This window comes from Rhea americana, unplaced genomic scaffold, assembly GCF_003343005.1.
Source record: "Rhea americana isolate MKP2758 unplaced genomic scaffold, rheAme1 scaffold_125, whole genome shotgun sequence".
NCBI classification, from domain to species: Eukaryota; Metazoa; Chordata; class Aves; order Rheiformes; family Rheidae; genus Rhea; species Rhea americana.
The window spans coordinates 486380-499064 of NW_028185317.1; the positions used below are offsets into that span (position 1 = coordinate 486380).

Consider the following 12685-nt stretch of genomic DNA (forward strand, 5'->3'; position numbering starts at 1 on the left):
AAAAGATCATCATACAATCACAAAAGGTCAGAGCATATATCATGGTGTTATTGGCAGTACTTTGCATTCTTCTCCATGTGCATACTTGAATTCTTATCAATGAATGTGCTGTCTTTGTTTGCATTTTAACTGAAACGTAGTTAAGAAATCAGAAGTGTCGCTGAGGCAGGCTGAGCAGCTCCTCGCTGTTCCCTGCGTGGCTATGCCATCAGGGGCTGTTCTTTGCACAGTGAGTTATGCAGGGAATGGGGGGGCAGTTCAACCCCCCCCCCAAGTGTTTCTCCATCCTTTTGRGGGAGAATCAGATCAGATCCTAATACCAAAATCTTGTCAGTAATTTTCTGATGTGACAAAGCATAGAATCTCAATGCAAAGCAGGTATAAAGCCTCGATTATGGGGAGGTCTCTTCACTTCCTTTGAGAAATGCTTTTCTAATAAAAGACAACTGAATAAATCTTATCATGTATCTGTTAAGCATTCCTTGCCTGTGTTGCCTCAAATGTCCAAACTTAGCATATATACGGGACAGAGTGCTAGCAATTTAGTTCCATGAGAGAACAAAATATGGTTATGCAATAAGGGCCCTTCAGTGTTTCCCCTGATTTCTGGACTAATTTCAAAGGATTTGAAGGTTTTTAAAATCAATTTATGGAGCATAAAAKCTCTTCTTAGGGAGAAAAAAAGGTGCCTTTTGCCTGAGAGGTGAACAGCGGGTCTAGCAGGGATTGCTGTGTGGCTTTGCAGTGAAAGAACAAACCGCCCGGTCGGTCTGGCCTGAGACACGCAGGCGTTGCTGGGTGATGTTAAGGGCAGGTCGCTTGACTTCTTTTTGGCTTAATCAAGCCAGGTGGGAGCCTAGGTGAAAATCAGAGTAGCTGCTGAAAGGCAGATGTGGTGTCAGAAAAATTATCAGAATAAGTAGAATTCAGACATCAGAACAGAATAAATTATCACCCAGTAGGTAGGCGAACAGAGTTGGTCTCTTTCCTTAAGCTATTTATTTCTCGAAGAGTATGAGAGAGTGTGACCATAAGCAGAGGTTTGCCGAGCTGCATTTGCAGTTTGCATAGTTTTGGAAGGTTTTTGCATTTAGATGTATGTGGGAGTTTGATCCTCCRAATATAGGCAGTGTGTCAGCAGTGAGGCTGCTAAGGCAGGAAATGACTCCTAGTGCAATCAGTTACTGTGCCTGAATGCATGCTCTGTGGAGAACTTTAAACGGCTCCTCCATGAAAGAGAGGATGTGTGTGTTGTTCCAGAGATTTATCTCACTATATTCATTGGTGCATCGGATAACAAGGGTATCTCCCTTTCATCTTCCCAACCTGATAAATAAAGACATTGTTCCGTCGCTCTGCCCATCAGATTTGGTAAAATGTATCACTTGGGAATGAAAGCTGAGCTAGTTGTAGAGGGTATAAAAGGCATTCTTGTAGTAGCATGAGAGCCACAAAGACTAAGATACTATTGCAGAGGCATGAGAAGTCCAGCTGGTGTGGCTCTTTGCAGCTCTTGCCAGAACGTCCGTGCTATGTTGTGCCTCAGGTAGGYCCTGCAGTAGTAGTGGCACTGTTCTGCATCTTTTGAGCAAAGTCAAAGGTGAACGTGAAATTCAGCCCAAAGCATTTATTCCCCTTCTCTGATGAAACTAATAGGAGAAKAAATACTGACTGAAGATGGAGAAAGCCTCCAGAGTGCCAGAAACTGGCCAGTGCATCCATTTGGCCCTAGACTGACTTGGTCCTCAAGAGAGCAGGGCAGCAAGGCAAGGCTGATGGGCAGCACTCTGCTCTTCTGTTGTGGTTTGTGGTGCTCTCTGGAAGGACTAGAGCACTGAACGGAGGCTCGGTGTCTTTGGACTTGGCTGTGTCTTGTTTGCAAGTGTGGCATGCTCATATGAGACGGGTAGATGTGAGAAGAGCAACTTGGAGTGTGGGTATCAACTCTGCAAGTAGAAATACATGGAAATGTTGATGCTATCTTCCTTGTACATTGAGGTAAACTGAGGTGTGAGATGAGGTACCTATGGCAGCAGACATCTGCAGGTTAAAGAGACAGAGCTAGAAGCCAAGTATTCTCTTTTTTCAACATCTCTTTCTGCAAGCTCTCTTTCTCATCCCTACCAGAAAGCATGAGGGATGTGTTTGGTTGGATTTAGAGGTGGAATAAAGGATGCATTGAAAAATGGCAGGGGTCTTCCTGAGGGTCTGATGACCAGTGGCTAATGCAGGAGCCGAGGAGGCATTCATTAACCTTTGTGCTGAGCTCCAGCACGATCTCTGGCGAGGAACGTCGGCAGCAGAGTGCGGCCACATTCCAGTAAAGCCAGGGGTCTCCCGCCCCGGTTAATGATTGAGCCACAATAACCCTCCTTGTGCTGAGTCTTTCCGAAAGTCACCTCCAGATAATTATATTAACTTTTCCAGGCTGCAGAGGTGGTGTGTAGAAATTTAAAGAGACAGGGTCATTTTCTGTATTTTCAGCGATATTTTTTTCGTGTGCGAGAAGTGCTGAGTAATGACTTTCCTGTTCAATTTTCTCTGTTTTCTTTTTGATTGATTTGGTGTATTAATTACACAGTTTTGTGAATTGGCTTGTCAGACAGCTTGGATTGCGCTGGCCTTGTGTGCCAAGAGCTAGTGTTGCCCTGCTTCATGCTTCTTGTCTCTCATCTGCTTGTATGAGTCTGTTATTGCTCCTGCTTGAGGAGTGGTCCCCAGTGTACTTGGCTGGTACAGTGATTTCTCTGCCTTCCTGCTTGGGGCCACTCATTTGTCTCCTTACAGCAGCAAATCATTCCCACCTGGGCTGAGCATGTTTTCTAATCAGGGCTGCTCTGAATTAAGGCCTGAGCTAATCTGTGGAAGTCAATGGAGTGACCCTGAATTCAAACCCYAGGTCAATGAGAGGAGAATCCTGCTGCCAGTCCAGGGGGTTTCTAACCAACTCTGTTCAGTTTTGCATGTATCTCAGGCTGAAGAGACATCTGCCTGCTGTTCTTCTTCTCTTTTCCGTTTCCAGGCATTGCCTGACCTATTCCAGTTAATAATTGACATGTTAGCCTTGCCACGTGGGCCTTGCACATTTGCTGAGCGTTCAACAGTGGAGCTGTTTGTCTAGTCGTTTGAAGGATTCCTTATCAGAACCGGGCACTTGTCATCCAGTGGCAGTTGCAGGCTGAGTAAGTGTTAAYGGCTAGCTGTGGGAAGGAACCTTAATAAACAGAACAGCTTGGAGGACCTTTCTTAATGAGAAGGTTCCCCAGGGGGCTTGGCTATTTCATATCTCACTACAAAAGGGCACATTGCCATCTTAACTTCTTACACTGTTATATAGCCAAGTTTAGCAGTTCTTTTCTCCTGCTTTCTCAGTGTCCATCTTGCAGATCCAACTGGAACACCAGGTTTGGGTCACAGATTGTTGCTGCCAGTTCAGAGGAAGCTTGGGACCAGCAAAACTTCATGGGAGTGCTGGGTCAGGCTGTGGTTTGATATTACACCTTATGTATGTAAGATGCAGCTGCTGAATTTCAAGCTGCTGCCGAAAAAGATGGTCTCTCCCTTGGCACTGGATCTAGAAATTGCATAGGTTTTGGAAGGTAATTTGACTGGAAAATATTCATCAGTGCAATCGTGATTGCTGCATTCAGTGCAAAGAAAGCAGCAGGAGCATGTGGCAGTCAACTGGATTAGGTGTGACATCAAACTGCACCTTTGGATCTGATGATTTGCCTAAAAGGCCTGGAGCAGTAGGAAGAGCTGCAAGTCAAAGCTGAGTCTCCTTAGCAGTACAGTGTGGGGAGGTCTTTCTCGGCCTCATCTAAAGCCAGACCTCATCTGGTCTGGTCTAGCTCTGCTGTCTGGCTTGTGTGGACTTGGATAGAGGTGCCCAGTGTTCACCCCTGACTGTCAAAGCCCTGGTACAGGATGGGGTGAACGTTCAGCAGAGCCAGAGTTGTGAGGAGTGCTCATAATGCCCCTACAGTTACTAGCAGGGAGGTAGTTATCAGTGTGTTTCCCTCTCATGTCCTCCCATTTATTTACCTCCTGTCTATCCATGTTTGATTATCTAATGGGAATGATCAGGGATTTTCTTGAGGTCATAGTCCTCAAGTCCAGACCTTCCAAGACAGGATAACTCCTCCCAAGAAACCAAACTCTCAGCAGAGAGTACTGAGGTATCCAAGCATCTAAGGCCTCCTTACTCAGTTCAGAGATGAACATCTGGATCTCTGTGTACCCTATAGTAAAATTTTGGGCCTCCCTTTGCTTGACTGGGAGCAGGAACTCAGCGGCTCCTCCCAGGATGGCATACCACTGAACTGAAGGGGCCCGAAGTATGCTTGAGCTCGGGTGTGCCTGGGGATTTCCTGCCATTTATCTCCGTGAGTGAAAAGCATCTGASTGCAACATGTGCATATGGGGTCTGGAAAGAGCCTGCTCATTCTGATTTAATCGTAATTTTGCTGCACCCTTTTGGAGCGGTCTTTGATGCTTATGCTCAAAGCTTGGTGGGGCGAAGCTGTTTAATGCTAGTTCTTAAGAAGAGTGCTTTGAGCTCTCAGTAGCGTGTTCCACCCTCTTTGTGTGCTTGTTACTTCCAGAGCTGCTAATGCAGGCGTATGAGGTAGAAGAAGTAGAGGATCCTTCTAACCTGCAAAATTGTCACTTCTCAAGTGTAATTTATTTGCAAAGGTAGATGATGGGATTTCTATTCTCTCTCTCTCTCTCTCTCTCTCTCTCTCTCTCTCTCTCTCTTTTTTTTCCTGACATGAATTTTACAAGAATATTTTCACTCTTGTCAAGAGCACAGATTCTGTTTCTGAATGTTCTTTGGTCTCATGCAACACAAGAGAGTCACATTTTCTTCCCGTTTCTTAAAGGAATGGCAACAAAACATATCCCTTCTGTGCCCCTCCCAAGTGGAAGCAGTGCTCCGGATAAGTATGCTGCCACTTGTTTTAGAGGGATGAGTTTGTCTTGCAAACTAAAGGCACCTGCTGCAAGGTGTGAGGTGGAAACAAAACAGAATGGAAGAGCTGGAAAGGATGAGACTTTGCTGCAGAAGTTGGGAAAAAAAATCTAGTTGGGGGAACAGCCGTTCAGACTGGGGTGGAGACGGTGAAGTAGTTGCTTGGAGGGTGCAGGTTGAGGTTTGTTCAAAGGACATTAGCGAAGGGGCGCTGGGAGAGGGGATTTCCTTTATTGCTCCCCAACTAAACTGTAAATGCTCAAGAGCAGTCGCAAACAGATGTGTCACAAGACTGCTAGGACACTGACGCTCACTGGTGACTCAAAGCTCACTTGATCTTGTTTCATCGGTGTAATTGGGTAAAAGCAGAACCTGTGGGTAGTCAGACCCAGCATTTGAGCTTCGTTCTCCCAGACAATTAATTGCCCCCGCAGAATCTCGCTGTAAGGCTTTCCCTAACGAGCGCTGTGTCCCATCTCCTCTTACCTTCTGGAGTGTTGCCCCTTTTCTCAGAAGAGCCTCCTCTCTGATCTGCCTTTCAGGGGCTAGTTTCTCTGGTTTCACAGCCCGGAGCAAGGTGTCTTTTTTTCCTGTGGAAAACTGTCCATTAGTGAGAACCACTAACGTGAGCCTTGCAGAGCATGAGCATATCAGTGTCATGCTTGCTTGTGCGGGCTAAACATGAACTTTATGTTCTGAAGATCAGCGTTCCCTCTACCCTCTGCCTACTGCCTGGAGCTACCGATGGAATCTGTAGCTTTTCTCCTAGAACAGAGTCCTGTGGGTTATGCCAGCACCTCAGAAGAAGCAGGAGTTTAGGAAGCAGTAGTTTCCCCCAGTTAAAGAAAAGTTTAAAGGACGTGGCATGCCTGAGATAGTATATATGAGAAAATAGGTCAGCAACTTCACTGTGCTGGAGTTTTTCATTACCCTGCTCCAGTCCCCTCTTCTCCCTCCCATTTCTTCTCTGGCGCAGAGAGTATTTKCCTGGCAGATGGAAGACTGAGTGAGTTTATGGGCCACATTAAATTCAGTGTGTCCTTAACGATGTCTTCTCCTGTGCTTTTTATATCACTCAGCCCTGATGTGTCCATCTGTCAGAATCTGTAGYGGGCAAAGTAACGATTGTCAGCAGCTGAGCTTGGCTTTAAGTTCACCTCTGCTTTTTATCTTTAGTAATAAGTATGCCTGATGCTGATCTTTCATCACTGATTTGGAGCAGAGAGCATTCCTTAGTGGGCAGTTGTATGGTCTTGCTCGTTTCTTCCTTGCCTACAGGTTACCTTGGCAGAGATTGTCTTGTAAAGGCAGAGAAAAATAGCTCTGTCTGTCACTTTATCTTTTGAGGGTCTCATTCTGTTACAAAAATTAATGAATTCTATCTTGTGGCAATCTTGTAACATAATTGATAGTGTGACAACAGGTTGCAGAAATTAAACTGAAGTCCAAATAAGTAATTCACAAATCTTGCTGTAGGACATTGCAATGTTCCAGTCTGTCCTACAGGAGCTACTGTCCCACAGAAGAGGCACCAGGGTGGAACATGCATTGATTCCTCAAACTTCTTGAGTTCACAGTCCTGCTAAATTATCTCAAATCAACAGTGAAGGTGCCCTGTGCTGAGATGCTGGCTTTTCAGGAGGAGAAGCTGAGTGACGGTGCATGGCAGTGGGGGCTGGTAAACTGTCTGAGATGCGGTGCTGGAAGGGTAGGCTCGGGGTGTGTGTGTGTGTGTGTGTGTGTGTGTGTGTGTGGGTGCTGACGCCTCAAATCCCCACAGCTGTCTGCTCAGGGAACACGAGCTGGGATCGCAGTCTGAAGCATATACTTCTGGAAGAGCCGCATCTGTGACAGCTGAGGGGAGGTGCAATCCCCAACTGCAATGTGTCTACCAGCAGAAGTGCCAAACATAAGCCATGCTTCTACTTTAAAGCTTGTTTTACTTGAGGGGTGTTTTTGTCGTCCCAGTAAAATGTGTGTCCAGCATAGTATAGTAATATTTGCAGTACAGAGCTTTTGCTGATACTTTAGGCAAGTACTGTAAGCGCAGGTTTCCAGGTAGTTTACGTTGCTCCCCCTCGTCCTCCCCATGTTGTGTCCTGACAGTCTTCTGTTGCACTTGTCAGAAGGTTATTTATAGGAAATTAAGCTCTGTGCCATTAGTTTCTCTTTTTTCTGTTATGGCAGTAGTGTCCTGGCTTAGAGATTTTCATCCTTTAAACTGTACAGCATTAGCCAGATGGAAGAGGTCTGCTCAATTCCTCGATCTGCTGGGTGGTTTGCTCCTCTTTCCTGGGCATCTCCAGAGGCTTTAGACAGCAAGCTTCCTACCTGGTTGCTTGATTYACATGTGCAGTTTGTCTCAGTAGAACCAAAGGTGTAACTCTGATCTCTTGGACCCTGCTTGGACATCTTAAAAGCATCCTTCTCCTACAGAACTCTCCATAACACTTGTTACTGCTCTCCAAAGTAACTGCCAGCTTCTGCAGATGACTTCTACAGGCATCAGGGCTGTTTACTCCGAGTATCTTAATAGACAAGGCAAAAAAGTATGCAGTGAACAGAAATTGTCTCTCTTCTTGGGAGACCAGCTTGATCTCCTTCTGAACCTTTGCGTCCATAACCTGGAAGGACGCTTTGCTTTCCAGCCAAGTTGAAGCTGACCCCATTCCTTTCCTTTCCCACACTCAGTGACTCCACAACATGACTTTTCCAGTGCTGCTGGTGTGTTTAAAAAAAAAAAAAAAAAAAAAAGATTAGGCATTTTGCAGCAGCAGCTGAATCGTATCAAACTACTTGTGCATCTGAGACTTAAAGTCCTGAGTATACAACTTTTAAGGGGCACGTTTAGGGAGACGGTACAGTCCAGTGACAAGGGAAGCAGTTTTGTGAATACAAGGAGTTAGGTTGTATTCCTGACTTTGCCCCTGACTTGCTGCATGGCTTAGGAGAGGCTTTGCCTCAGTGTTCCCCTCTGTATAAGGGGGATAACAGAGAATTCTCTTCTCTGTAAGTAGTTTTGACCTGTGAGTGCCCTGGGGCACTGCTGAACTCTACCATTGTGCTTTTATCGGTCCTTTTGCCCTATTCACAAATCCTCTTCTGCAGGCCTGGGAATACTTGATTCTGTGACAGTGACCAAGCCGCTGTTACTCGTGTTGCCATCAGAGTGAGCTCTCATCACTTCTGCATCCTCCCAGTGTGAGCCCCGGCAGCATGTCAGAAGCCCCAGCTGATACACCTCCAGGGCTAGCCAGCATCGCCTCCCTGGCCCCTGATGGGAGGAAGCCAGGAAGCAGGGCTGGCCTTTCCTCTCTCCATGCTGAGCTGCTTTCTTCAGAGCCTCCTGTGAAACCTTGAACAACTTCTATTTTGAGACAGCTGCCTCTGTATATACTGGATTTCCTGGATTTCTTTTACCTTTCTTTCTTTCTTTCTTTCTTTTTTTTTTTTTTAATTCTTTTGTAGGAACGTTGGTATGAAAACAGTATCTATGCTTCCTCCATATGCTGCTTTACTCCCTAGCCCATATAGAATAAATGCAGTGTTATGTAGTCCACACAAACTAGGAATTATTGGGGTTGGGATTGGGCTTGCAGTCTGATCTAGCACACACTCTTTTGCCTTTCTTATTATTCCTTTCTTATTTCAGTTTTTATGCTGGAACCCCATCCATGCAGTCTGCAGGAATCTCTGGAATAGCATTAATAGTTGTAAAATGACATTACATAYCTCTTTAAGGAGCCTCTTACATGATGTGGAATAACACACCTCAGAGGGGAGATGTAAGAGTTGGTTAAAGCTCATCATATGCTTTGGGGATGTAAAGCTAAGAAGTCTCAGTCCCCTGGGACATCACAGAGGTTTGTGGTAGATTAAGGACTGCATCTCGTAGTGGGACTGTGGCTGCAGCTGTGACAAAGGGGAGCACAGCTGGTCTCAGCTTGTTTTCAACGCAGATGGCCTCTGAACGGGAATGGTTCCTGGAGGCAGGAGCAGTGTTTTTGGGGTAGACTATTTAAACAAAATAGAAGGGTTGGCAGGAGGAAGATGCAGGTGCAGCCCCCCATCTCCCTTACTGCATGACCACAAATTGCAACTGGGGAAGCATCTAGAGTAATGCGAACAACTGTGCAGGTTTATCCTCTGCCCAGGAACTTGGGGAATGGAGCCTTAAATTAAAAGTGGGTCCCCCATGCTATGAGCTTGGCTTGAGGGTCTGATGCTTTTCTTATCAAAAGGAGAGTTTGGGTCCAAGTTGTGGATTTTGAACCATTTTTGTTGAAGATGTAGTAGTGAGTGTAAGGACACAGAGACCTCTGACAAGATGATTCTCTTATCTGGCCACTTGAGCCTTTAGTGTAGCTGTCTAGAAATTCCCTAAGGACCTCAGACATGGGGGCTGCTGAGTTTGCAGCAGGGACTGAAGGGGTTAAAGCAGCTCTGCAGTGTGATTTTTTTTTTTTAAGCCATTTCCTTCGTGTCCAGAGACAGTTTATTTTCTGGGCATTCTTCAGGACTCAGGGAGGTGCCTTTTCTTTAAGGCATTYCCTGTAAGCAAGTTTATATTTGGATTGGTGAGAGGGGTGGGGAGAGGAGGTAGGTGGTGGGGAGGGGGACCTGGAGGACAAAGATGAGTGACCTAAGCTTTTGGCTCCTTTTTCTAAATTATTCGAGGTGGCAGCAGCAGGAACACTAATTTGGGGATCAGCCCTTTGTGTGGGACCTCCTGGAAGGAAGAAGTAGGGTTTGGAAGTCCCCCACGTGTTTTCCTGCATTCTTTAGGAAGGCTTTATCCCAGCCTGGTGAAATCTGGTGTGGATTTGAATGCACAGCGGTTCACACTGGGATGTTAGAGATCCAAAATACACATTTGCACAGATGGATCAGACCAAACAACACAGAGTGAAACTGTCTGTGGAAGAGCAAGCCCTGATTTACATTAAACCCTCACTGTTTAAAAATAGGAACAAAATCCCGTTACCAAGCTGTGCCTTTGTAATACTTCCCCCTGGTTTTAAACTCCATTGTTCTTGATGTTGTTAACTTGCCTTTGTTCACCGCGTTGAGGAGTCATGGACCAGAACCCATGGTGGTAGGACCTGTACAAACCATGTGGCCGAGTATGTGCACTTTGTTCCTCTGTCAGCAGTGTTGTTGTGTAGGAGAATTAGCTGCTTATGAATAAACCTGGGGGTGTTCTTTTGCACTTGCTGGTTTTCATAGCATGGCTGAAATGCAGAGTGGGCTGTCTGCACTGGCTGGTTGCTTTGCATCTCCTTGCAGCTGTTTGGTTGTTTGTGCTATCTGCCTACTCGGATGGCAGAGAACTAGCAACTGCTAGCATTGACTATTTATTCCTTTGTCCTGCAGAAAGATCAGAAAGGAATTGTGTGTTTTAGAAAATGAAGCTGACTTTAGCAAGGGAATTTGATTTAGGATAAAGATTCAAGTCAGCCTCATTGTTGATGCAGTAGCTTTGGTGGAAATTCCTGTTGTGGTAGCCACAGAGAGCACCCACCTGGTGCTGGGAGGTACAGAATAGTACGTGCTTCTGTCTGTCTTCTCATTATTTCTACCTGCTAAATAGTGACCTGCTAAGTCATTGTTAAGCATCTTTCTCTATAGTATCTGTAATGTTTTTTAGGTTAGCATTAGGAATTTATGGGGCACATGAGTTTATCTCCACCATAATTCACTGCTATTAACAACAGAAATTAGCTAGGTCCCCTTGCTCAAGAAATGGTCAGTGCCAAGGAAAGGCATGATGACAAAAAAAGGGTGTCATACCTTCCTAGCCAGATTTCCACCCACCACCTTTAAAATGATTAAGGTAGGTTTTGTTAGACCCAAAATTCTGAGACTCATCATTGACCACCTCTATCTAATTCTACTTTTTTTCGCTCCCAAGGTAATTTTGGTTTCTGTTAAAACAAACAAGCAAGTAAGCAAACCTTAAGACCATCAAAATTTACTTTGCTCTTGATGTTTGTAGTGCAGGTTTAACTCTTTTTCTCATTGATACTTAATCAGGCAATTATTTTTGTGCAAAATCCTTGGAGCTTACTGCAGGAGTCCTTGCTGCCTCTTTGGGTAAGGTATAGCGGGTTGGGTTAATCTCAGAAGGAGACTCAGTGTTTCAAGCAATTCTCCCATTGTTCCACATGCCACGTTTGTTCTCCCCCATTTTGTTTTCTTTTTATTACTGTGATTTCCTAACATCGGAAGAGGCGAGTTATGAAACTGGAGTTATCCAAACACGTCTTGTTTGAAGATAGCGTTTCATCCAGCAGATGCAGCTTCCTGCCCTGTAAATGGTTTTCATTGTTTCGCTTTGGCTCCTAGCCCTGTATCTGTTAGGGGCAGTGGTAGCGTAGCTGAGCTCTGGCAACCTGAGGAGTGGCGGTCTCAGCCATGAAATATCACCGACCATAAGACAGCTTAAAAAGGCTGAACTGGGTACACTAGTATTTTGTAGATATCTTTGGAAAACATTTTAGAGGCTCACTGGAGGCTGTCTTTTTCCATAGATTAAGAAGGCAGTGTGCCTGATTTGTGGCTACTAGGATGCTAACTCTGATTTGGCTGCTTCTTCAAGAGGCTTTCAGTTTTCCTGCTATGCTTGCCCACTCTTCAAACAAGACCCTATCTAGAGGGCTCAGGTGGTGCCATTTCTCCTTTAATACACATCAAGTCAAAATGCTTCAAATTTTAGCCTTGCACATATGATATTGCTTGAGGGATCCTATGTGTTTGAATGGGATTCAGACATTAGTGCTACAAAAGATACTATTGTTGAAATGGAGACAAGAAACAGCACAGAGACCAGCTACATAAAAACTGCATTATCAGTGCTGTTCTTCCAAGTCTTGGGTGCAAACTGTGCTCATCTTGTGCTGGGCCCTGTACAAACGTTAGTGTCTGGTCTATTTGGTTTACATTTAAATTGTAAAACAGGAAGAAACCAGAGGAGAGGGTAAATAAGATAACATGATATTGATCAGTGGGATGGGGATTATTCCCAGAAGAAAAGGCATCACATCATTGCCAAGTCTCTTGTACTGCAGAAGAGAGCTTGAAGAAGCATTTTGAAGGTATTGGAAGGCCTGTATTAGTGAGYCAGTATCTTCCCACTAGAACTGCTTACTTATTAAAGAGCAAGCAAGGGAAGTGCTTATAGTTGCAGCCTTGGGAGCTTCTTATACTGGTTCAAGGTATTTATGCCAAATACGACATTTAAATCATCAAATTCTGATTCTGTTTAAAGATGTTTTGTGGTTACCTCCCTTTTTGAGAACRTAGTTGGTTTTATATTAAAGTTAGTGCTATCTTGGGGTGAAGCTTTTCCCAACTACAACTTTCTGAAGTCCCATGGACCCTTCTCAGCCTAGTGCACAGAGAGAAGACAGGTCCAGCATGGAAATCCCCAAGGACGTGTAAATCCTCTTTTCTCAGRTTGCCCAGCTGGGTAGGGGGCTAACAGCTGCTCTTCCTAGCTGCTGGTACATGATTTTAGAAGCTAGGGAACGTAGTCCCCTCAGTTTTCCTGTTAGTTGTACAGAAAGAGTACTGGCTCCTGCGGCACCTTCTGAAAACCCTGATTATACAAGGTACGAAGTCCATCTGAGGAAGGAGCCATCACTTTGGGCAGAGAGCGCGGTCCTGCAGGGGAGGCTTCCTGGGGGAGCCCAGCCTTGTCTGGTAGGAGCTAAC

General features: G+C 45.2%; 1 protein-coding gene across 3 annotated transcripts in view; it reads left to right on the forward strand.

Annotated features, from left to right (window-relative positions):
- The window catches only part of STARD8 (StAR related lipid transfer domain containing 8), a 105717-nt gene that overhangs the window by 45449 nt on the left and 47583 nt on the right, over window positions 1–12685 (forward strand). The window lies entirely within an intron of this gene.